Source organism: Lacerta agilis, chromosome 1 (assembly GCF_009819535.1).
Source record: "Lacerta agilis isolate rLacAgi1 chromosome 1, rLacAgi1.pri, whole genome shotgun sequence".
NCBI lineage: Eukaryota > Metazoa > Chordata > Lepidosauria > Squamata > Lacertidae > Lacerta > Lacerta agilis.
In genome coordinates, this window is record NC_046312.1 from 90,113,936 (window position 1) to 90,140,957 (window position 27,022).

General features: G+C 41.8%; 1 protein-coding gene across 3 annotated transcripts in view; it reads right to left on the reverse strand.

The window, feature by feature from the left end:
- Positions 1–27,022, reverse strand: part of MYLK (myosin light chain kinase) — a 177,226-nt gene that overhangs the window by 131,855 nt on the left and 18,349 nt on the right. Inside the window, exon 1 of one of the 3 annotated variants that reach the window (XM_033162838.1) lies at positions 5,027–5,121. The exons of the other annotated variants lie outside the window; for them this stretch is intronic. The gene's annotated coding sequence lies outside the window, so the exon portion shown is untranslated. Of the gene's footprint in view, positions 1–5,026; positions 5,122–27,022 lie in introns of those variants that run through there. 3 annotated transcript variants of the gene reach the window in all.

Sequence of the window (27,022 nt, forward strand, 5' to 3'; positions counted from 1 at the left end):
TAGGGGCCGCAGCATCATTAACAAACTTCAGTTCCCAGAATTCTTTGGTGGAAACCATAACTTTTTTAAAATACTGTCAATGTTTTAAATGTATGATGTGTGAATGTGGCCTTATCCAGGTGACACCGGGTGTACTGAACTTGAACATCAAGGATGGGGGCCAAATCTAGCCCCCTGAGGCCTCTCTATCTAGCCCTCAGAGCTCTCCCCAGGCTACACACACCCTCAAGCCCTGCCTTGTTCCAGTGTGTTTTTGCCTAACTCAAATGTGTCCTTGAACTTTGATAACTCTGCTTGCTTGCTAGAAGTTAGAAGATGTGTGGGAGTATACAGATTAGCTTACTGTACAAATTTAACATTTATGTTCATTGCTTCACCCAATTTTGCCACAACTGACATATGGCTCTTTGAAAATTTCCCACAAGGGAATGGGAACCTCGAGCTGTAAACTGTTTTCTATTTCAGTACTGTACAACATCATTAAAAAGGGTAAGTGATGAATTTTTAATGGACAAGACTTATGTAATGATTAAAAGAAAATGTGGGGGTCTCTGGCATACTACATGTCCAACAGTTTCAGAAATGTATGTGAAACAGCAAACGACACCTCTGTCCTCATCAGCTGACATTTATAAGGCAATAGCCACAAATACAAAAAATCATCATCAACAACTTTGTGCAGTTCTAGGCAATTATCAATTTATTAGGGAAAGCACAAAAGCACTAGTTCACAGGGAGGAAAAATGTGGACCTTCACTCAAGAAATTAATTTCCCTTCTTGTTTTTCTAGTAAAATAAAAGTCTGAGATCACAGTTGGATCCCATTCATGAGACTGTCCCAAGAAAAGTAGACAATCCACTTTGATTTTTTCACACATATAATTGTTTTCAAAAGTCACAGTACAATTACTAAACATTACCTAGTCTATTCTGTCCTGTGCAATCACAAAACCTACAGAACCTTGCAGTTGAGCAATCAGAGCCTCTGTTTCCCCCTATCTGAATGTGTGTGTGCGCACACACACACACAACTATAGCTCCAATGCTTTTCTCCAAGCTATCGCATGCCTTGTCATGAGAAATGCCAGGAGCTCCACAACCATAGGTTGTTAATGCTAAGTTATTACAGAGGTGACACTAGGGTGAGGACAAGCATGCTAAAGGCTGGAATGCCGGAATGGGATAGAATCTGGCTTACAGGAAGGAATGCATAAAGGCACCTGGATTCCATTTTCAAGTTCTCCATGAGTGCTCTGAAATCTAGGTAAAAGATTGCTACCCTCCACCCACCAGCTGCTAACTGAAAAATTCAGTGTGTTACCCACACCTGAGAAAGATAAATATTTTCATCCATAAGCCTACCTGCACAGTGATATAAGCATAGCACCCTAGGACATTCAATGGATGAAATATCAGTAATACAGCATATAGGTGTCTTTTAGTGGGTAGAAACTCTGGAGTCTTCTGTAATGCATACTCATGTCCATAATTTTAAAGTAAGAGGGTGAGTGGAACTTCACATGAGAAAGCTTATATTCCAGTCTTCCACTCTGCCAAGTCTGTTTTTCTTAAGAAATCATATTCCAAGGTTTAGCCATCCCCAAATATGCAATGCAGTCACTTTCATGACAGCAAATCCATCAAGGCGGATGTAAAGTGAGATGGAGAATTGCCAAAGGCCTCATGTCTCGTATTCCAGTTCCTCTTTTCTTTTTAAGGAATGCTACTCTGTTTTCTTTATTAATTGAAGAGACTCCACAGTTCTATACTATGCTATTATTCCTACTATTCCTATTTTGTAGTCTTAAATCAGGAACAATTACTCCTCACTGGCCAAATTAGATGTTATTTTAATGGTATAAACAGCAGCTGGGGGAGGGGTTGATTTTCAGAAAGAAAATGGTATGGGGAGGAAGAGTTAGATCTCCTCTGCTATGGCTGCTTTTGGTAAGGGAAAAGGTGTCGGAAATCCCAAATAAGGGATTCAAACGTGCTACTGAAGTAATTCCTCCAGTTCTATAGCAGGCAATTCTCAAGGGAAACTTTAAATGTACATCACCAGTCCAGAACATTCATATTTGCAGTAGTTACAGCAGAGTTACTAAAATCAGGGCACAGTCTCTTAATGCATGTCCAAGGCACATGAAGCTGCAGTCATAGTGAAGCTAAGCAGTCTGAACAGCTTAGCTGGGAACCTGGAGTTCCATCGTGGAAGAAAGGGAGGAATACAAGGGTCATAAAATGGGAAATGTAACATGGGTACTAGCCTTTAAAATAAAGAAAATCCTTACAAACAATACCAAGAGTAAACTGCATCAGAAAATCTAGTTTAAAAGCATCTGACCCCTGTCTACTCAGTATTTGATATAAATGGAGATGGTATGTTTAACCTCCAACAGGTATGGAAAACTGATTTGAATACAGAGTTTGAAGATGAAGTTTGGAAAGCTTACTGGAACAAACCTACCAGTATAATCACTACAGCATTCTAAACAAATTCAAGAAGGTATGATAAAGGTTGTCTACAGATGGTACACAACGTTCAAAACTCCCATTGTTTTAGGCACATTTCACAACAGGGAATTTCATTAATGCAAGCAGTTTCTGAGCTTTGGGCACAGTACTACGCCTCAGATCTCAGATTAAAACTGGCACTGCTGGAAGGAAAGGAGTACATTTTTCTGCCTCCCCACTTCAGGCCACTCTCTGAAGAATGGAGAAGGGACCCTCATAAGAATATTAGGGGGGTGGGCAGAAGTATGGCTTTGTTTTTTGCAGTCTTCAGATGAGGACTAGACCATGTGAAAAATTAACATAACGTTTTAGCTGCAGTTCATTCATTTTCAGCTTTGTATTCTTGTTATAAAAAAGTGTGTTTAGATAGGCTACCCAGTTGTGGTGCCCATAACCTAGATTTAAGATGCCATTTATCTCCTAGCTTTCATATTTCAGTTTCTAACACTGATTGTACATTATGCCTGTACGCATTTGCACACATCTACTCAACTACTCCACCATTATGCTAGAGAGGTTGCTTAATCCCTGGCACAGATTTACATATGTGGTGGACTTGCTCAAAATTTAATTATGAATCCCACAACTGGCACTCTTAAACCATTTTTGTTGAAAATAAGTCTCCAGGCCTGAAGAAAGAAAGTTACAGTGCAATATACCCAGTAAGCAATTTCTGTGAAACGAGAGTGAGTGTGGTGTGACCACCTTGTATATTTTTCCTGGTATAGCCATTAGAAGCAACAACATCATGGGCGCATATGTGTAAAATCAATACTGTATGATATCAACAACCAGGACCAGAAAGAAAAATGTAGTTGGCCTCCCATAGCTCAGTGAAGATGGGAGCAGGGCAACATGACTTGGTTGATTTAATCTTGGCCATTCCCTGTCTAAAACAACAAAGAATTCAAGGATTCTCTACATGTGTCAAGGTAAAATATAAACCCACAAGGACTCTTGACAGTGAAGCTCCCTGTGACGACTTATTCCCTCACCAAGGTGTAAATTAAAGCTGAGGCATGATGGAAATGAAAACTACTGTACTTTTATTAAGTAACACTCAAAGAGGGATAAAAAGCATGGAAGTGTCACAATTAAAGGCACAGTACTTATTTTCTGTCAAAAATGCTGTTTCAGGTTGAAATAAGAACTTTACTTTTACCGGTAATTATCCACAACAGAAGTGTTTCTATCAAAATTATCTCCTCCTAGAATCGGGCTTTCCACTTTTACTCTTTCGTAAAAGCACTTCTATCCCCTTTTGGGGACCTTTCCCCCAGGAAATTAAACAGGTTTATCCTGCCTGTCAAATCTCTAAGCATAGGCCTACCTAGCTACTTCTTTAGCCAGGCCCTATCTGCCAGGTAAACTTCAAATTTTCTACTTACCATCCTCATTCTTCCCTGGTTGGCCGTTTCTCCTGCCTGTCATGATTGGTTAATGGTCTCCAGGATGAGAGACCATCACAAGCATAAGGTTGTTGTGGGTGTTGTTTGTTTGTTGTGGCCACAACTCCCACCCCAAAGTAGCTATTTTGGGACAAGCGCTCCCACTCTCACAAAATTCATAATTTGCCCACTGTTCCAAACAGACTGACAACCCCTGAACTAGACATTCTTTAAATAGCAGATTATTCCCTCACAGCAGCTCTTTAGATACCGGTAACTCTGTCTTTAAGCAAAAACTACATTAACTATAATTAGAATGCTGAATATGGCATAACATCCACACAAAAAGATAAAAAAAAATACAGATGCACAACATAATCCTTCCTAAAAAGAACACAGATCCTTACAAATTCTCACACTATGAACCATAATCTTTCTAATACTGAGACAAGCTGAACACATTTCAAGCATTTTCTGTCAGGAAACTGCAGCCCAGCCCCACTGCCTTCACACCCTCCCCTTGCTTTCTGCCTCTCTACATGCAGAAATAAAGGCAGGAAACGAAAAGATTAAGTCATAACTAGCTGCTCTCACCATAAATTTGTGGCAGGAGGTAAATATGTACCACCGGCTTCCTACATAGCTGTTTGATTACATTAGGTTTCCTTTGCCCCAGTCAGAAAAAGAAGTGAAGGAGGGAATTTAGATGCAGCCAGTGTTCACAGCTTAATTTATTATTTTTTATTATTATTATTATTATTATTATTATTATTATTATTATTATTATTATTATTATTTGGCTTCATTCCACAGCACCGCAATGTGGATTTTTGCTGTTGTTTTGTATTGTTCCTTAATAATGGGAAAGAAAAGTACACTGGTTGTTGCTTGTATATATGTAACTACTGTATTTCACATTTTAAAATGTTGATAACAAAATTCAGTAAGTCCCTGCTTGGCCCAAACATATATTAGAAAACTCAGCAAAAATGTTGCTACAAATTTTATTATCCTGGTTACTTTACACCTACAAGGTAGGACGACTAGTTGCAAAAGCGACAAGAATCCTCTACCTTTAACAATGGGAAAGACAAAAGCATTTCAACTGATTTAGCTTCACTCACCTCTGTATGACAAGCTGCATGCAGCTTTCAAAAATTTCCCATTTCCACACAACTGTAAGGGTACAGGAGGAGCCTTAGTTTGCCTTGGCTTATTGAGAGAGCCAGCGTAATCTGCTCAGCTGCAGAGCACAAAGGAATCAAGGGCTCTGAGATTAGAAGATATCTGGAGGGGTGGCCCATCCCATTTAGCTACCAAAGGCAAAACGGGAAATGCCGCCTTAAGTTCTGCTCCCCCACTGCATCCCCCCACTTCTGACACAGTCACAGCCCAGCTCTTGCTGAACTTGATGGGAGTCAGGGTGCTCCTCAGAGCATTGCTGCCCACTAGGCTTCTCTGCCCATGGGTGGGGAAGACGAACGGCAACACTGCACATCTCCCCCTTGGTGGCGGAGCGCTGCCTTGTGCACTTCCGCCATCTGAGGTGGGCACTTCATCCTGCCTCTTGGGGGTGCCATCTCTACTAATCTGACACTCCACCCTCTGACTCTTAAAGCAGCATCCATTCCCCAATTAGGATTGCCAGTAAATATATCATTTTTTAAAGGTGCACTTTTAAACATTTATCTCATAAAAAGTACCCTGATACTACACATTGTAAATGATTCCAGACTCTCTTTTGAGGCATACCAAATGCCCATCTTCTCTCTGCCGCAATCCCTTCTTAGCACACTTCTTTATGCTAATAAGCCGAACAATTAAGTGTTGCACTACTTTAGGTAAGGTCAAATGACTGCCACCTGGTGCATTGTCCGCCTAAGCTCTATTTTGTACAGCTCTACCAGGATTAGTAACAAGGAAAGGCTCCTCTTGCAAAACTTGTGTGGTTTATTATAGTGCAACCTCAAGTAAGCCACCTTCTTTTCCTCCCTCTGGACTGCAATATAAAATGTCATTAACAACATTTACTACTAGAGTTGCTAAGCTAAAACCTGGAGATTTGTCTTTTATCTATAAATCTGCTGCTGAACCAAGGGACACAACAATCTCTCTCAATTATTTTTCCTCAGTTCTTCAACATGCCAGATGCATACATGGATTTAGAGGGATAGGAAGAATCTCCAAGTTGCAACACTATTAACCACTTCAGAGGTTTTTATGGAGTTATAGCAGAAGAATTTACAACTTGCTTTCGAGTAACATCTCTGTAAGGAAGGTGCAACACCGTAACACATCCTGCCAGTGTTAAGATGACAGGCTTGTGGAAATATACATTTATTTATTTTTCAAAAAATTAAAGGAAGTATATAGCTGACAAGTAATAATAAAAGTTGTAGAAGGGCCTTGAAAGCATGTTTTCACCCATGTTTGTAAAAACTCAGAATGCAGCAAGTAAGTGTGGTAGTCTTTGGTGCAATTTCAGGGCCCTTGTTAGGAATCAACCATAATACATACAGATGTATGCACTGTATTATAATCTTTCTAAGAATCTAGTGGTCTCGTGCATAGACCCCATCACTCTTCAGAGAGCAGAATTGTAGTCTAGGAATGCAGCTATACATACCTGTCAATTCCGTGCTTTGGCAGAGACACAGCTGATTTTAAAAGTAGCCTTGTGCCAAGTCTATCAGGCGCCACCATTCTTTTCATCTCCAATTTTCAATTTTAGATACCATTTCTTAACATTGCTGCGCATGCACAGACTTTTTTTTAAAAAGGAAATAAATGTAGGTAAACAAAGGTGGTTATACCCAATGTGGCTGAAGAGCTACAGAACTCATTCTCTGTTTTTCTAATTGGAAACCATGGCAGGTATGGCTACACTGCCCATGGCTTCCTAAAGAATTTATTTTCTTGCTCAATCTTATGTTGCAATTGTATTCCTTGGGAGTAAATTTTATTGAACTCAAGGACTTACTTCTGAGTAGACAATGACATGCACAAGAACTCCACTATTAATATCTCTCTGCCAAGCCTGAAGTGGTTAAGATACTGCTGGATTTTTAAGTGCAAATTACATGTATGTATTAATGTTGATTAAACCACTGAGTTCTACATATAAGGCAAATTAGATCCACTGAAATTAATGGGCCTACTTGGTCATGTTCATTCATTTCAATGGGTCTATTCCAAATAACACTTAGGGCTCATCCACACTTAACTTTGCTCCATGTTTCCAGGCACAGGTCTGGGCTTTCCATGTCTGTGTCCAAGCGCTTTTCTTTTCCCCACCACTTCCCCCATAAAAGAAAACAGCAAGTCACAGAAAACCTGAATGGCTGTTTGCTCCATTTCAGTGGTGCAGATTGGGTTTCCTGGAGAAAGTGGCAGGGCAAAAAGAAAAAGAAAAAGCTCTTGGACAAGGACTGGGAAAGGGTGGACCTGTGCCTGGGAAGCACAGGGCAAAAAGTAAGTGGGGGGTGAGCCTTTAGCTGTATACTACCCAGCTGAATAGTACTGTAAATGAATTTTAAACCAGGACATCCTTGCATGCCTAATCTGAAACAGCAGATTAGGAAGTAGCAAATCAAGTATTGACCAAAGAGGAGGAAAAAAGTACATCTGTTAGCTTTAAAATAATTTTTAAAAGAGCAGATAAAATGTGAAGCACACTGCACATTTTTAAGACAACGTTCTATACTCAAGAGCTATTTTATAAAAGCAGAATGGAAATTGAAACAAGTGGGAGATCCATATGGTAAGCAGAACATGAGAATCCAGAGGGAAGCGAGGAGGGAGTTGTAGGCATTTGTGGTGGCAAATGCTCCAGCTGCATCAGAAACATATGTTATGATTCTACACTATAACAGAAGGAGGAAACAATCTGAAGATGTTACAGGGCAATTTATGTCTTAGTGATTATGCCGGATGTCCCATCTTATAATACAAAGAATTTATTCTTAACTAAGGAAAGGCCCAGGAATACACACTGCTGGTGGTGGTTCTGTGTAGCTTCAGTCCTCCTTCTCCCAATGCCATCTACCAGTTCTAGACTGCCTCCCTTCATGCAGTCTTTCCCAAGCAAACACCTTAGTTTCAGGCAGGAACATGGGAAACTTTGCATTGGTTCCCTTTGTCTCACCACAAAGTTAGATGTCATTTGAGATGGGATGGAAAATAGGCGATATTCCTTCAGTGCATAATTTTTTGCTTGTTGGTTACAGCAGCTATCTTGCCACCATTATGGTAGATTATTGTCATTCTCATTTTTACAGACCAGAAACTGAGGCTTAAGGTGCTTCTGGACTAAGCAAGGTGCGTGATTTCTCAAAAGTAAGGCCACAGAGATCAGTGTGATTACCGGTAACTATAAAGTGAGACTGGGAGAATCTCGGTTTCAGGTTATCTCATTTTCCAGTCTTAAGTTCAGTTCTTTGCATTAAAGAGCTAGTGTGGTGTAGTGGTTAAGAGCGGTAGACACGTAATCTGGTGAACCGGGTTCGTGTCTCCGCTCCTCCACATGCAGCTGCTGGGTGACCTTGGGCTAGTCACACTTCTCTGAAGTTTCTCTGCCCCACTCACCTCACAGAGTGTTTGTTGTGGGGGAGGAAGGGAAAGGAGAATGTTAGCCGCTTTGAGACTCCTTAGGGTAGTGATAAAGTGGGATATTAAATCCAAACTCTTCTTCTCTTCTTAAAAAAAAATCCTCGTGAAAATTTATCAGCATTTTAGTGTGTTTCCCCTAATACACATTTTTCTATGCAATTTGCCCTGATATCACATTTTTGCAAAACAATTTCCCTTAATTTAGTGCAATTTTGTATATTATTTCCACTAATATATGCACACTTTACGGCAATTATAAGCATTTCTGTACATATTGCTTAGCTGGAGAACTGCATTGCAAAATTCAGAGAAGTGTGAATTTCAAAAGATTGCTGTGTTTCAGGGTATGAATTAGGTAGCCTTATGTGATGGCCTGGGAGTCAGACTCTGATGCTGAACCTGAGGGATCCCAGCCTGCACAGGATTCCCCGCCTCCAGAACCAGCTGAGCCGGGGCCAGGGCTTGAGCCTGAAGGATCCCCACCTGTGCTGGATCCCCAGGTGCAGGCATCAGCAGAGTCTGCTCTGGCTCCTGATGGGAGGGAGGACCCATTGCCTGCAGGTGCTCCACTCCCAGCCTCTTCAGAGGAAGCTGAGGCATCCCCTGGGTCCAGTAACCCACCAGCCTCTCCTGAGCTACAGAGGCTCAGGGCAGAGAGGCGAAGGGAGTTAAGTGTCTGCAGGAGGAGTGCTCGCCTCCAGGCCCGGAGGAGAGGCGAGTCTCCAGAGGATCGGGGCGGCCCTAAGCATAGGGCCAGATAAAAGCCAGCCAGACCCAGCCCAAGTTGCGTGAGCAACTTAGTTGCAAGCATGTGCTCAACCTGCAACCTCGTGCCTTGGACTTTGACCTGCTCCCTGCCTTGCTCCCCGCCGGACTGACCTCCTTTGGATCCCTTGACCCCGGACTGGACTTGGACCTTGCTACACGGGCACTCCCCTGGGGCCAGCACACCTTACCTTTGAGTGGAAACAAATTGAATTTCTCCCCTATCAGGTACGTGTTTTCTAAGTGGCAATTCCACACACATTTATTTTGAAGTAAGCCGTAGAGAACCTATTCCACGTAAATGTGCAGAGAATTGGCCCATAGGTTCCTCAGCATAGTAGCTGAAAACCTGGTAGTAAAATAGGCAATATCTTAAAGAAATAGTATCTGTCATGACAGCAGTTTGGGAGCTATTGCTAGAATGGTAGTAATGAACTAAAAGCAAGCAGCACAGTTGACCTGACTTGTGCAGGCATATAAAACCATCAAACACCAGTTTCATATCTCTTTAACTATCAGAGTCTCTCCCAAAGTTTACTGGAAATTGTTAGTTGAGTGAAATGCAAAGTTTCCTAGGAAGAGGAAATGACTATGACACTAGCTTTAGTCTCTTGTGCAGATATGCCTTGGATGCCTAGCATGTGTCTCAATCAACATATTGGTTACATGCAAAAAGCACTGAGATTACTAAGGAAATCACACCTCTGGAAGTCCCTTTGAAGAAAGCAACTGAACAAAAAAGAGAAGCCTAGCTAAACAAAATATCTGAACTTAAGGCTATTTGCCTCAAAAAAAATGCTATGTGTTGTTGTAGACACTTAGGGTGGCCAGGTGAAAAAGAGGTCAGGACTCCTGCACCTTTAACTAATACGCTGCCATTTCAGCAGGTGTAGCTTGCACAACCACTATTAAAGGTGCAGGGATCCTGTCTCTTCAACAGATGCCTTCCCTAGACAGACTGGACATTTGGAGGGCTGCATGATTCCCAAAGTATGTGGCAAACCAAATTCTCCATTGGACAGCCCAGCTGGTTTCACAGTGAGTACACATGCAGGTGTGATAAAGGATAGGAGTGAAAAGGGTAACACTAACCAACAGACTCTTTACCTCTCCACAGGCACTCTCTCTTTTCTCCCAACCAAAAACACTTCCTGTACTAAAGCTGTGCATGAAATATTGCAGGGAGGGTTCTACTCTCCTCACCCACGTTGCTTTAAAAAATGCATCTCCTGCTTCTTTTTCCTCTATGGATTGGGATATATTAATGTCTAAATGCTCAGATTTGTTGCCTTCCCATATAGTTCTGTCCTGACAGCTGGGGGGGGGGGAATGCAAACTGAGAAATTTGAATTCCAACTGCACTATGTTAAGCCCAGTTGTTGTGTACAGACATGTAATGTGTGCAACTGCAAGCATCTCACTGCCATTTTTCATTATTGTAGAGAAAACTCACAAAGCAGGAACAACCTAAGTTTTGCTAAATCTCCTTATTATAAAGGCATCCACCTAAAAAATATAATCCAACTCCTTAAAAAATCAACAATGATTTTACCATAAATGTCAGTTGCATGTTGTCGGAATATCTGATTTTAGAGAACTAACCCCCAACACAGGATCTTTTGCTTGGAGTTTGGAGTCTTACAGCAATTCTGTAATTCACCCAATATGTCTACTTGCACTTACCTCCATGTGCCATTACCCAGTTCATCTTGGAAAAAGATTCTTTCTCAGGATATTGTGTGATCTCAGCTATATTTAAGAAAAGAAGAATCTTCCAGAAGAAACTTGAAGTTCCCTATGTTTAAAGAGCTAATTTCATTTCCAACAGTTCTTGTAAGGTACATATATTCAAAACAAGTCAATGCAAGGCAGATAACAGCACAGCAGGAGGACCAGTCTTTCTTGGACAAGCTGAAATTTGCCACTGAGCAAAGCCTTGTTTTCAGCCTTGTAGTCAATGACTGTAAGCTCCATAAACTGCTTTAATAATAGCACCACTAAGCTCTTAAATAGCACTTTCTACCCAACCCAGGGCCTTAAAGCCCTTTACACACAATAATGGATTAAACCTCTCAATGCCAATTGAAAGCATGCAGGAGGAAGGCATTGCAACCTGCATTTGAAAGATATGGAAACCATGGGCTAGCTGAGCTCTAGCATCACACTAGGGTACCCAAGTAAAAATGAAGGCATCTTTAACTATGTTTATAGTCTTTAGGTACATATATTTATTCCTTTGTGCATACAGATGTTTCCGTTTGCTCTATAGGACTTAAGAAATCTCTACCTATATCTGATATATAGAAATTTCTACCTATATCTGATCTCACTGTAACCAAGCCTAAGGTGGAGGTATGTCACGCTCATCTGATAGCTATATGCAGGTAACCAGGTCAGGAGACTGGGTCACAGCACTGAAATAGTATCTAAGACCAATTGCTCAAGGTCATCATCACCTTTTTTATCAAGGCATGGTTCCCACCATCTCTGTATAGAACTGTTGCCTCACCGCCTTTCAAATAAGTCATCCTAACCAGTTTCCATATTAGAAAGCATACTAGGTTGTGACTACTGGCTACCCACCTACCAAGTGTCATTTTCCACCAGAATAGTTGCACTTATGATGCTACCATGTTTGACAGACAATTCACAAGGACAAGATTCTCCACATAAACGTGTATACAGTACAGGCAACTCACATCATAACATGAGGGCTTGGTTCCAAGCGTTGTGCTTATAGGTGTAAATTGTGTATAGCCAGAATTACCCTTGCAGCTGTCCCGCAGTGAGCCAACTTGCCTTCTATAAGACAATCTCCCCACCCTAAAACCAGGAAGGGCTTGAAGCAGGAAGAGTAGTGACGACTTCCACGCAGGAGAAGTCTCAGGTTGTAGGCACACAACCATCAGAGGAGGGTATATAAGCTGGCAGATGGGGTGGGATCTCACTGTTGCTACAACTGCTCCACAGGGCGCAGATCTGTGGTGGACTGTTGCTTAGTGGCATGTGTGCATCCCGAGCACCGCAAGAGTTGCTGCAAGTGCTTCTTTTGTCAGTAAAGACTTAACTATCAGACATTTGCCTTCCGTAGCTGGGGTGGGCCAGGGCAATAAATCTCTCCAGGCAAGCAAAGAGGGCATGGAGCAAGCCAGTGAGGGAGGTGGCTCATGTAGTTCCAAGAACCTGCCTTGGATTAACAGAGTGTTTCCATAGGCTCTGCCCCTAGATGTACATACTGTACTACATCCTTTTATCACTGGACTCCCCATCCCCATCCTGCTGGGTTTAAGGGACTTCTCAACCCAAGTTCACCACCAGCAGCACACAATTTCTGGCTGTGGAGAGAGATTGAAAGCTCCTATATCAGAGGAACCAGAGACCAAATTGCAAACATGCGCTGGATTATGGAGAAAGCCAGAGAGTTCCAGAAAAACATCTACTTCTGCTTCATTGATTATGCAAAAGCATTTGACTGTGTCGACCACAGCAAACTATGGCAAGTTCTTAAAGAAATGGGAGTGCCGGATCACCTCATTTGCCTCCTGAGAAATCTCTATGTGGGACAAGAAGCTACAGTTAGAACTGGATATGGAACAACTGATTGGTTCAAAATTGGGAAAGGAGTACGACAAGGCTGTATATTGTCCCCCTGCTTATTTAACTTATATGCAGAATACATCATGCGAAAGGCTGGACTGGATGAATCCCCAACTGGAATTAAGATTGCCGGAAAAAATATCAACAACCTCAGATATGCTGATGATACTACCTTGATGGCAGAAAGTGAGGAAGAATTGAAGAACCTTTTAATGAGGGTGAAAGAAGAGAGCGCAAAATATGGTCTGAAGCTCAACATCAAAAAAACTAAGATCATGGCCACTGGTCCCATCACCTCCTGGCAAATAGAAGGGGAAGAAATGGAGGCAGTGAGAGATTTCACTTTCTTGGGTTCCATGATCACTGCAGATGGTGACAGCAGTCACGAAATCAGAAGACGCCTGCTTCTTGGGAGAAAAGCAATGACAAACCTAGACAGCATCTTAAAAAGCAAAGACATCACCTTGCCGACAAAAGTCCGTATAGTTAAAGCTATGGTTTTCCCAGTAGTAATGTACGGAAGTGAGAGCTGGACCATAAAGAAGGCTGATCGCCGTAGAATTGATGCTTTTGAATTATGGTGCTGGAGGAGACTCTTGAGAGTCCCGTGGACTGCAAGAAGATCAAACCTATCCATTCTCAAAGAAATCAGCCCTGAGTACTCACTAGAAGGACAGATCCTGAAGTTGAGGCTCCAGTACTTTGGCCACCTCATGAGAAGAGAAGAATCCCTAGAAAAGACCCTGATGTTGGGAAAGATGGAGGGCACAAGGAGAAGGGGACGACAGAGGATGAGATGGTTGGACAGTGTTCTTGAAGCTACTAACATGAGTTTGGCCAAACTGCGAGAGGCAGTGAAGGATAGGCGTGCCTGGCGTACTCTGGTCCATGGGGTCACGAAGAGTCGGACACGACTGAACGACTGAACAACAACAACATATCAACCCACCCTAATTCATCTCTACAGTACTTCAATTAATTTGTTATCTGTTTTGCCAAGAATACATCTGTCTTATTAAGAACTCCATATATGTAGTACAAGTTGTAAGTAACTAGCAAGGTTGGCCCCCAAAGAGTTCTGAATCTGTTTTATAGTCTTCCTTCATTCTGTGGGCCCAATGCATTCTTTTCACCAAAGGGTCACCATTCAAGTAAGGCAGGGCTTCTCAAAGGCTTTAAACAACAAAAGCGATGTCCAGATTTTTCCAGTAAAGCCATAGGTTAGATGTAGCAGGGCAGATTGTTCAGAAGCAACATTAACAGGGCCTCTTCTGTTCTTTTGAATTTTGGATTCTGGATGTGACAGACAACACATAAGATGAGCTTTGTTCTGATAAAGTGGGGGATACAGATACATAAGGATGATAAAAGAGTGCAAGCAATAGATTTGGAATGCTTGGGTTTTGCAATCTGAAGCTTTTCTAGACAGCTGCTGAACAGAGTTAAGTCCCTGATACTGATGAAATTTAACATTTTACAAAATAATTGTGACTGTGGTTTTCCTCACTCCACTGCAAAAAGATGGGTTATAAGTGCCAGTCTGAGTTTTTGGGATTGTGAAACCAATTTAAATGGGATTGTTTCACTTTATTCGATTAATTTTTTTACTACATTTCACTCCCAAATCAAATTCTGTATCCCAGAAACCCAGTTTCCACAATCAGAACAAAGTTATGCTCATCAGGCATTGTTGGAAGATTTCATTTTTGCTTATTTATTTGGCAACAGCAGTAATTTTGACTTTCATATATATTCCAAAATTATTTGCCAGGCAGGGTAGGTAGCAAGAAGGCAGAGATAATTGGAGACACATGCAGGGAATCCTAACAGACGAGGGGCAAGTTTGCAATGCTCTATTGCCCTACTGGCCAATAATGCCATAAGCTACCAGTAATGCCAGAGGTAGGATTCAAGATGACTTTAACAGATTGGAGAACTGGGCCAAAACTAACAAAATGAATTTCAGTTGGGATAAATGTAAGGTTCTACACTTAGGCAGAAAGAAACAGCTGCACAAATATAAAATGGGGGCATCTGGCTTGCCAGCAGTACATGTGAAAAGGCTCTAGGGCTCTTTGTAGACCACATGCCTAAACAGTGTGATGCAGAGGCAAAAAAAGTTCACATGTGCTTCAACCCTTTTTGGCTTATTGCCGATTTTAATTTTCTTTTGAATTTTTTTTAATTTTTGTTTTTAATTGTTTTTATTGCTAATTTTAATGTTACATTCTTTTTGTAAACTACTTAGATGTTTTTTTAACAGTCAAGTGGTATATAAATCTTGCTAAATAAATAAACTGGACTCTGGACATACAGACATGGTGAGCACAGTCTGGACACACACTAAGTCGCTTCCTGCTCTTCCTTGAAGTTTTGAAGGTGAAAGATTCTACAACTGCTCTTATGACGAGTAAATGTTTAATATCCACTGTGAGGCCAATTTGCTTGTTGCCTTTTCCATAGCAGAAAGAGTAAACAAAAGCTTTCCCCTCTTCTTCCTAACACCCATTTTCATGTTAGATAACTGTCAACATTTCCATTCAATCTTTTTGGTCGTAGGAAAAGCTCCATGCTTCCTGCAACTCCTCCCCACTTGCCCTCTAGACACGTCTTCTGCAACCTGGTGCCCACTCCAGATGTTGTTGGACTCCAGCTCCCATCAGCCCCTGCCAACATGGCCAATGGTCAGGGATGATGAGAGCTGTAGTTCAAAACACCATGAGGGCATCAGGCTGGAGAAGACTGCTTGTCATTCCTCTGGGTCTCCACTGAATTCTTTCCCATTTGTCAACCGTCCTTCTTGAATTGTGATGCCCAGTTTTAATTTGTCTAGTTATCAAATAAAATCCTGCTTGATAGGATACTGAAATATATAGTGAAAGTAAAACTACAGAATATAACTTGCATTGAAATTATGTTACCTTTTAATAGAAAAAATATTTTTAAATAAATATCAAGATGCATATTTACTAGAGAACCACCTTGTCATGTCATATGACAATTCTAACTTTTAAATCAATGAACAGCATAATCCTTTGCATGTTTTACACAGCCAAGTCAATGAGTTTTACTCCCTACTAAGTGTGTTTAGGGTCGCAGCCAAATATTTATTCCCCCCTCAAAGCCATTACCTAATCTATTGATTGTGCAAATTAATCATTAACTGCTCATACTTCATGGAGGTAACCAACTCCTGGGAAAGTATGAAAAAAATCAATGAAAGTTACTATGAATCCCAGTGAAAAAGGCCTACCCACCTACCAACTGCACTATAGTTGAGAGAAAAGTATTTGCCTAAGAAATTTTTGTATCGTGACAGTAGAAAGAGAAGAAAGTAGAAAGAGAAGATACACAAAATAGCAAGACCCTTAGACTCTTAATACCTTGCAGTATAAGTGCCAGACAAACCTGTTTAAATAAGCTATAGAAGGTCATGCATTCCTAATTTTGATCACTTAGGTCAACAGGTTAGAATAAGAACTGAGACAGGTATGCATGCTGACATCATTATGGTAGGGATGTTCATGCAATTCATTTAGCAAAGGGCTACCATAGTTCTGAGTGGCTTTGAAGAGGCTATATGTATCACTGTGTCACAGTGAAATATTGATTTCATGATTACCGCAAGTTTTCCCCCCCCCTTCTTACACTGCATGGCTGTTTTCCTTTACTAATGTTTCCTGCTTAAACCTATGTAGTACAAATTGCTATAAAGTTACCCTGAGAGGCCAATTTGCAGTAAAAATCATCTTATTGTTTACCAATATTATGTAAGAACACCAGTAAGAGGTGCAAATACGTATTTATATAAAGGCATTTCTGTAGATATATTTATATAAATATAGGTGCTTTCAATAAGCATAGATGTGCATGATAAACCATGCAGAGTGAGAAATTCTAGGCAAGGTGGTGATCACACTCACCTCTTGGGGTTTGAACTTTCTATAACGCCTTCTACAGGCACCGTAACCATGCTTGACAGACCTTTTCTAAAAGCATATGACAGCCAAGGAGGTGTTGCTCAGTACTGATTCTATTAGCCACAGTTACTTCAATACTTTGCCAAACAGTACCCGGCTGCCTTGCCAAAATTACAGCTAAATGGCGACAAAGCCAATGGGAACAATCCCCATTGGCCTTAGATTGCCTTTAGATCAGAGCCTTGGCAAGGATTGCTAAGTATGTGTGTTGTGAGATTCTACTGTTAGGCACTAGCCATAATAATACTTTCCACATCTGTGGAAATTAGACACTTTTTGGAAAGTGTTTCCCTTCCACTGAATATGTTTTGACCAAAAGCTTTGCAAACTCTCATCATTTCGATTTCAAAATACGAAGCTATTTTACCCAAGAGCTCTGTTAGGGAGAGGGGGATAATACTCAAATAGGACTTAGTCATTCTTGATACAGAAATGAAGCAGATAATCCTTAAAGGTGGCTTCCTGTTGCAACCAGGGGAGGGGGGGTGTTCTCTGAAGGCAGGTAATCCTTACTGTTAAAAGTTCAAATTAAACATTTTTGCAGTATAAGCGTACAATTAAAGGGATTGTTTTCCTTGACTTTACTTATGATACACTACACCAGCCCCCAACAAATTGAGCAACACATTCAAAAGAGGTCAAGAACCAGAGAGGATGCCAGCAGAACTCTGCACGATATACTTAAGATAGAACATGTCATTCACCAGACAAAACGGCGTTTATTTCAACAGATCAAATGAGACAAGCCAAGAAACCCTTCAAATATCTCCAGGAGAAACACATCTGTTATCCCACATGCATAAAGAATCTACTTGCATATTGTTCACGTTACATCTTCCTCTGAACTTGACGCAGGTCATTTTGAAACTATGCACTAAATAAAATACAAGTTTCCGAGATACAGACAAGGGCGTAATTTTGACCACATGTTTGCCAGGAATGCCAAGTCCTCAAAAAGGTGTTGCTGTTTTTTGTTTTTTTTTATGTTAACTAAACAGAAATTGTTTTTTAAAAGTATTTTTAAAGTATTTCATAAGTTAAAGTGCTATTCACCTATAATAAAAATAGACAGCTTCAAATACAAACTGTAGCTGTATATCTCAATTTTATAAAGCCATTATGTCAATAAATACTGAGTAGAAAATTTAACACGTGAGGCATATTTGCCACTCCTAACTCCTAGTGAGGCAGGATGCGTTCCTATTAATATGCCTCTTTACGGTAACCCCTCTCCCCCTTAATGCTGTTTTTCACCAGCAATTGATGTTTAGTGGCATATACTGTCTCAGAACATGGAGCAATGGCAGGAATCACAGAACGATGGTAGAGCACATATTTTGCATCCACAAGGTCCTGGTTCAGTTTCCAGTTGAAATGAGATCAGACAGCAAGGCTGGAAAAGGCCCTTGTCTGACGGCCCTGGAGTTACTGCCCTACAAAGCATCTAATACTAGGGTAGATGTAGCAGGGACCCAATCAATAAAAAGCAACATTTTATGCTCAGGTTTCAGGTATTGCCGGTATGTTTTCTAGTACTGTATTGTTTCTTCTAGAGATGATATGAGTCTTTAATCCAGACTCACATCAGGGCCTATGGAAGTAAAATTTTCCTTAATACCTGGTGGTTGTAAGACCTGGTCCAAACAGGCAGCTTGCCCATGTGGGTTGCTGATTGGTACATGACCACATTACAGACAACTTCATTTGGCAAGCTGTTAGTGTCTGCAACAATCTTAACCACACTAACCAAACCCTTGGTTACGCTGGCATACCTGAAATCACCAGAGCAGTGTCAGAAGCTGCTTCGCATAAACAGCTTAGCCCGCAAAGCTGACCTGATACAGGTGTAATAGAAGCAGCTACTCACCTGCCTGGCTGGCTGCAGGTATAATTAGGCTTCAGGAAGTTAATAAAGAAGGAACCATCAGTCTTGGTTGAAGAGTGGATTTTATGTTTCCTCAAATGAAATGAAAATGCTGCATTTCTCCATTAGGAACCATAGAGGCCTGTCTCCGAAGCCTTTTGAAACCAGGGCTCAAAATGTAACAATATACCGGTAGCTAAAGGAACCCTGTAAAAAAAAGGTATACATCCCACTAAATCTTGCTGTTATTTGGTACTATGGCTGACATCCCATGATCTCCAAAGCTATCAATTTACAAGGAAACTCAGAAAAGCGCTAATGATTTTGAATACTGGAAAAAAATACATCAAGTTCTTGGAACTATGCAATGCATTCACAGATCTTTCTACTTCTTGGAACCCTAACCTCTCCAGCACTATTAGTACCCTACAGTGTGCCTAAAATGACATCATCCTATGAGATGGAAAATGAATATTAATATTCAAGTTTTAAACTATACCAGTTCCTTTTACACGTCCACATGCTAGAGGTTAAAGTGGTCAACAAACATACAATTGCTGAGCAACTAGAGTTGCACACAAGGCCTTCATTTTGAAAACAGACAGGTCAGATTACAAAAAAAAAGGTTGCACACGTACTGCCAGGATCGTAATAAAATGCATTCAGGAAGCTTATACCATGATGTTGTAAAGTCATAAAATAATCAGATATGCCTGGAGTCTTGGAAAGAGCCCATGAATTGCTTTAGGATTGGCAGCATTCATGTGTTGGTGACTTATTTCTCTCCCTGTACCTGGAGCGGGGCTTCTTCAATGAAGGGCAAATAAAACAAAATAAAAGTAAGAGAGGAAGAGTAGAATTCTTGAGTTACAGTACTTTACTCACTGGCTCTTGTTTCTCTCTTTTCATCAGAGTACCATTCTGAAGTTCTGCCTGGTTTGTAGCATTCTACTTTCCCACTTCCACTGCCTTTCTGCTACGGGGACAGGAGACACTGTAACTCAAATTGCTACCTCCTTCAATACTTCAGAGGGAAACCTTTCTCCCTGCCCAATCAGAGAAAGCATAGGTGTGTCATTTGAAGCAGGAAGCATACATACATACATACATACATACCCGGTACATACATACATACATACATACATACATACATACAGTGGTACCTCGTGTTAAGAACTTAATTCGTTCCGGAGGTCCATTCTTAACCTGAAACCATTCTTAACCTGAGGTACCACTTTAGCTAATGGGGCCTCCTGCTGCCGCCATGCCGCTGGAGCACGATTTCTGTTCTCATCCTGAGGTAAAGTTCTTAACCCGATGTACTATTTCTGGGTTAGCGGAGTCTGTAACCTGAAGCATTTGTAACCCGAGGTACCACTGTACACTTTTCCTTCTGGGGCTGGCTAACCAAGCTTCCTTTGAGGGTGGACATGCAATGGGTCCTCTATTTGAATGGCTGGCCAATCCGAGATAGGCAGGGATACTGAAGTTGCCGAGTGACAGGTGGCCCTGGATAGCAGACTGAGCAAGGAGACTGGTCACCTGTTCACAGAATTCCCCACTATGGTGAGATGTATTGTATTTCTATTTTAGTTATAGTTGTCATTGCTAAATTTGCATCTATGCATGTAAATTAACATAAGCAAATTTTATGCCAACCTGTATTTGCATTAATTTTTTAAAAACAATTGTAGAACACAAGTGGCTACACTCCTGCCCTCTTCACATCTTCCTAGAGTTGTTTTTTACTAGCTCCCTATTCTCCTACCCAGCAATTCTCAAGAGCAGAAGAGACTGGCCAAGCCAGTGCTTGTTATTGTTGTTCAGTCGTGTCCGACTCTTCATGACCCCATGGACCAGAGCACGCCAGGCACCCCTATCCTCCACTGCCTCTCACAGTTTGGCCAAACTCATGCCAGTCGCTTCGAGAACACTGTCCAACCATCTCATCCTCTGTCGTCCCCTTCTCCTTGTGTCCTCCATCTTTCCCAACATCAGGGTCTTTTCTAGGGAGTCTTCTCTTCTCATGAGGTGGCCAAAGTATTGGAGCTTGAACTTCAGGATCTGCCCTTCCAGTGAGCACTCAGGGCTGATTTCTTTAAGGATGGATATGTTTGATCTTTTTGCAGTCCATGGGACTCTCAAGAGTCTCCTCCAGCACCATAATTCAAAAGCACCAATTCTTCGGCGATCAGCCTTCTTTATGGTCCAGCTCTCACTTCCATACATTACTACTGGGAAAACCATAGCTTTAACTATACGGACCTTTGTCGGCAAGGTGATGTCTTTGCTTTTTAAGATGCTGTCTAGGTTTGTCATTGCTTTCCTCCCAAGAAGCAGGTGTCTTTTAATTTCGTGGCTGCTGTCACCATCTGCAGTGATCGTGGAGCCCAAGAAAATGAAATCTCTCACTGCCTCCATTTCTTCCCCTTCTATTTGCCAGGAGGTGATGGGACCAGTGGCCATGATCTTAGTTTTTTTGATGTTGAGCTTCAGACCATATTTTGTGCTCTCCTCTTTCACCCTCATTAAAAGGTTCTTTAATTCCTCCTCACTTTCTGCCATCAAGCTTGTGTCGTCAGCATATCTGAGGTTGTTGATATTTCTTCCGGCAATCTTAATTCCGGCTTGCATTATTCTGTTGGTGGCAGATGGGTATAACTGATAGAGCAGTTTCTTCTCCCTGCCTTAGCTAGCTCAGAGCTGGCGACTTGCCAACAGCATGGGACCAAGTGGAAAATTATTTGCTTAAAATCTTCAAAACTGATTTTTCTCCTCTAATATTTTAAGGACTGCATGGTACTATAATCCCAGCCACAAGAAAGCCAACAGGAGCACCTGTAATTGCTTGAGAAATACAGCTGGTTGCCAACATTGTAGATTACTTTTCCAGCAAAGGGTGTCTGGCAAATCACTCCCTCCTTCAAATCATACTGAAGGCTGCAGCAGGAGGAGGAGGAGGAGGAGGAGGAGGAGGTAGATCGTAACCACTATAATCTGAGATGGGCACCTACAGTAGTCTATGTTGCTGAGAAATTGACGTGCATGCACCTTCCTTAGATCTGATTTGTACTTTATGTGTGCTTTAACAGACAGAATGTAACTCTATTCTGGAAAAGCTGTGGTTGTATTTCTATTACCTTAAAGCCTTACTTTAAAAAATAAAATAAAAAACCCCACAACTACAGAGAGTCCTGATCTGGACTTGAGAGGGTAGGAGAGTTAATCCTTACGTACAAACACACAGAGAAAGCTATGCCATTTCCTCCATAAAATTCGTTCCCCTGAAACAGCAATTTGCCCCAAAATGGAAACTACTATTTTCACCCAAACACTTTTCCTGTGGCTTAAGGTGGAATTTTCCATGGGGAAATTGGCAAATCCATATCTTAACTGCTTTATGTAAACAAGGAATGTCTTCAGCAAAGTGGTAGATAATCAGAGAAATTTCAGAATACAGTACTCATAAGCTTTAATGAATCTGATCTACTTTCTGAGGCAAAGCAAGGCGTTTGAGTTTCTTTTGCATATTCATTTAGGTACTTTCCTTATAGTAGGTTTGTTTTTTGCATTATTATTAAATGAGCCTTCAGATTTTCATAGAATAATATAATTGTAGCGTTGGAAGGGACCCTGAAAGCGGTCCCCCTGGAAGGGACCCCAAACTGTCCCTGGGTGGCCTTGAACCACCTACCTTCTGGTTAACAACTAGACGCATTGACACACTGTTTTCATAGCACTTGTCTCTTTAATACTATGTAAACTCTGGTTTCCTTAAATAAATAAATTAGTTAGGACTCGTCAACAAACTAGGCCTGTTATTCCTGCATAACACCACAATCCTAGCCATGTCAATTCAGTTCCACTGAATTCAGTGGGTTTACTCCCTGGTAAGTGTGCTAAGACTGCAGTCCAAACCTTTATTTGCATTACCTTTCTTCATGTGAAAATCACTTTAGAGGCCATTTTGATAAATTACAAAAATGGGCCACGGGTTGGCACAGAAAAGGGACACTTGCTTTCATAATGTGTGTATGTCTATTAAATACAAAAAGACAGCTGAAATGGAGACAGAAAATAACACTGATAACACCAAATGTGTGAGATTCTTAGGGGTTGAAACTAGCTTTTGTATGAGTGTCACTATACTAAATTTGAGATCTGTGTGTGGTCCCTAAGTTTTTTTCACTTCTGACTGAGATGCCAATCTTATACTCACTTACCTGGGAATAATTCTTAATTTTGTAACAAGAACAAGAGAAAATCAGCTGTGTTTCACTGAATGTTGATTTCTGTATTAAGATGGCCTCATGAAGTACCACTTGCCTGGAAATTCTGGACTAGACTGGTTCTTTAACAGATGCCTGAATCATATTCTTTAACTCCCTTGACAGGTAGTAATCTTACTTGACCCTTAATGTGCACTCAGAATCCTCTTTAATTTTAATTATCATCTACCTTGACCCCATGACTATAGTATTTCTTAGACGTAAGTATAATAGTGATTGTTACCATATCACAACAGGATGGGTAAAATTGACATAAACTGGATTTTCCCAAGGCAAAAACCACTGAGTTCTACATTCTTTATGTACTGTTGTTGTTGTTGTTGTTGTTGTTTTGTTGTTGTTGTTTTTAAAAAGGGATAGTAAAATTAATCCAAATTTCATATGGGATTTGTGGGTGTAGCTGCAAGCACACACAAATAACACCATTTGGGTCTCATATCAGCCAAGCTCACATATGAAATAAATAACAAGGATTATGTGTTTATATGTACAATTATTACAAAGTTTTTACAAAAAAGCATTGGTATATCAACAACGATTTTACTTCCTGTCAAGAAGTTGATGGAACCAAAAAAACTTAGTTGGGAAGGGGCCATAGCTCATACTTTGCAGATTAAATTCTAGGCATTTGGTAACTGTAGGAAAGATATCTGCCCAAAACCTACTGAGTCATCAAGGAAACAACACTTTATTTGAAACCTATGCCTAATTTTTGTTTTCCAATGATTTCTGTTTTGTTATAATATTTTTTTCTCTGTCTTGTTACCTTTAAAACTCAACAAAGATTATTCCAACAGAAAAAAAGAAACCGAAGCTTGTAAGAATCGATCCACAGGTTCCGTTTCTTACTAGGACACACACAAAAACAGATTGCAGGGGAGTTCAGAATCAGCCCACATCTCACCTAACTAATGTCCTAGGGGTCATTCACATTCTGAGAAGAAAAATTCTAATAGCCCAGCCAAACATGTATGAATATATTTTAAGAACTCAGCAAATGATGTGCATCTTCGTGATTCCTGGTGTTTAACAATCGTAACTTTAAGAGAAACATCAGATCAAGCCCACAATGGGGGTATTCTAGGAAGTGGAGAATGAAATGTCCTGTTTTAAGAGCCGTAAGTGTTGGCTGCTTGCACTAGTGCAAAAGTTCTCAAACATTCCAGGGAGGCCTTTCCACACTAACTTGTGATGTGAGAAGCAGAAGCCCCTGGGTGTCAGTTATACAACTAACCTCAATGAAGGCTGCCTGTCTGAAGCCATTCAGAGCAGGTGTATTTCTGCTTTGTAGAGAAGCTTCTGACATGTACACCACACCCACCAAGGGTGGCCAGTACTGCTTATGGTGCTAAGAAACCTCTTTGAGGGAAGTTTAGAGATCCAAAACAATTCCACTTCTTGAGGCAATATTTTCTCTTGAACTCCACAGCTATAAAACTTGCAGAACACCAAGATACACAAAGCATCTGCAGACCCCACACAAGCCACACCACAGTCTTGTTGTCTCAGACCTAGATCTTCAGTTCACATCCACTGGAGATGTCAGAGGTCACAACATGAAAAAGACCAACCAACCTCCTTTGAAAGCCACAATCCAGACAAAAGGAAGCTTATATTTTGGAATGGAACAATATGAACACAGTCAAAATTATCTTTATTCTGATCTGGATCTTTAGACACAGTAACATCAAACAGTATGTAAAACCCTTTGATGGAAATTTAATTCTTTTAAAATATGCACAAGGTAATTGAGAACACATTTTAGAATACTTGGGTTGTAAAAGCAGTAGACCTGCAGCTGCACAGCACAAATAACACTGAAACCTTTTCCTTCTGCCTGAAAATGATCTCGTGGACATTCACCACCACGATGCATAAATCTTAATTAAAACAAATTCTTCAAAATGCCCCTACCCCCAGCCCCAACCATTGAAGTGTATAGGGAAAGACCTGCCCCTAGTCAGGGGCGGAGCAAGGGGACGGGGGGGGCAGCCCGCCCTGTGTTCCAGGGGAGGGGGGTGACACTTCAGCTGGCCCCAGCCCACCCCGCTGGCGGGCCCCAGGCAGGCCATGGGGCGTAGCGGGCTCGCCCCGCAGCCTGCTCGCAAAACTGCTTGGCGGCATACGAGCAGGCTGCGGGGCGAGGCCGCTCCGCCCCGCGGCCCGTTCGGGGCCCGCCTGGCATCGCTGCTATGGCACGGCACGCATGCGCACTGTACACACTGCGCATGCGCCGCTGCGTATGACGCACGGCACATGCGTCAGACGCAGCGGTGCTGCACACACACGCTGCCGCTGGGTCCCCAGGTTTGCCACCCTGGGTGACTGAGCGGCTCGGTACGTGCCTGCCCCTAGTGCTTAAGCTTTGAAATTAGACCTTTTATCATGAAACCACAACTGTGAAATTCCCTTCTCAAGGAAGCCTGCCAGGACTTTGGAAGAAGACAGGTGAGGTTTTTCCTTCTTAGGCAGATATTCAAACATATTTAATTTTCTGGATAAATTGTTGGATATGACTACTACTACTACATGCTTTTCCTGGTTTTGCTGTATATTTAAATAAAGGCTAGAATGCAAAGCCCACACACAACTTTCCACATGCACTGTTGTGCATGTGTGTTGAAGGGAGGGGGGAATCAGCATCCCTTTTCCCAATGGCAGCTTCCCATGCTCTGTTGCCAAAGACTGGAGAATTCTACATAATAATACAGCCGTACCTTGGAAATCGAACGGAATCCATTCCAGAAGTCCGTTCGACTTCCAAAACGTTCGAAAACCAAATTGCGGCTTCTGATTGGCTGCAACCAATCAGAAGCCACAAAAGCCCCGTCGGATGCTAGGGTTCCAAAAGAACGTTCGCAAACAATCACTTCCAGGTTTGCTGCGATTGTGAGCCAAAACATCCGAGTTCCAGGGTCCAAGCTACGACCGTATATTTATTAATATCCTGCCTTTTCCCCTGACAGGACTCAAGGCAGCTTACAGACCCCACTAGGATCCCAGCCAGGACCGGTGCTAGGGCTTCTGACGCCCTAGGCGACACCAATCTTCTGGCGCCCCTTCCCCGCCCCCTGCCAAAGCCCGCTTTAGCGGGAGGTGGGGGGGTGGAGAGGCAAGCAGCAGTTTCTCCGCTATAGCGGAGAAGCCGCTGCTCGCCCGTCCAGCCCCCCACCCCCTGCTAAAGCAGGCTAAAGCAGGAGGTGGGGGGTGGAGAGGCAAGCAGCGGTTTCTCCACTGTAGCGGAGAAGCCGCTGCTCGCCCGTCCAGCCCCCCCCACTAAAGCCTGCTTTAGCGGGAGGTGCGGGTGCAGGCGGGCCAGCGGCGCGGCGCCCCCTCCATTTCGGCGCCCTAGGCGGCCGCCTAGTCCTCCTAAATGGACGCGACGGCCCTGATCCCAGCCCAGCTCCAACTCTTCAAGTTTCTCCCATTCTTCCTCAGGATCCAACCACCCCATTTATGACACTTCTACAGGACTCATGACAATGCTGGAGCTAAGCAGTTCAATTATAGCTAGTTCTTAAAAACACAGAGAGAGACAGAGAGAAATTGGTTGTCTGCTCAGAATCCCTAATGATGATAAAACTGTTATCTTGGAAGAGGCCTAGAAAGAAATGTAGAGTCAGACTTTGTGTATGCCCTCTTTAGCATTAGGAAAGAGGTGTATCCGTCCATTTGTTCCTCACTTCCTGAGCTTTGAGTAGAGAAAAACAATGTTGGAACTGGCCCAGACCATTCAAACTATTACAGTGCACAGTCACTTAACTGAATTCGAGCCTAACACACAATTACCAACCAGTTGTCCTGCAAAATATACATATATCATAAAATAGTGGAGTCTTCTAAAGAAATGCAGAGCGATTTTGGGTTATTACAAATAATCTCAAGCCATTACTTGTCTGTAATTAGAATGATTGAGGTCTGAAGCTAGCTGCTTGGTTTGAAGGAAAGAAAACTCCTAGGCTGCAGCAATCCTTCAAGATAGTAATTTAGAGGGCTGTAATAGCATGAAACAGGACC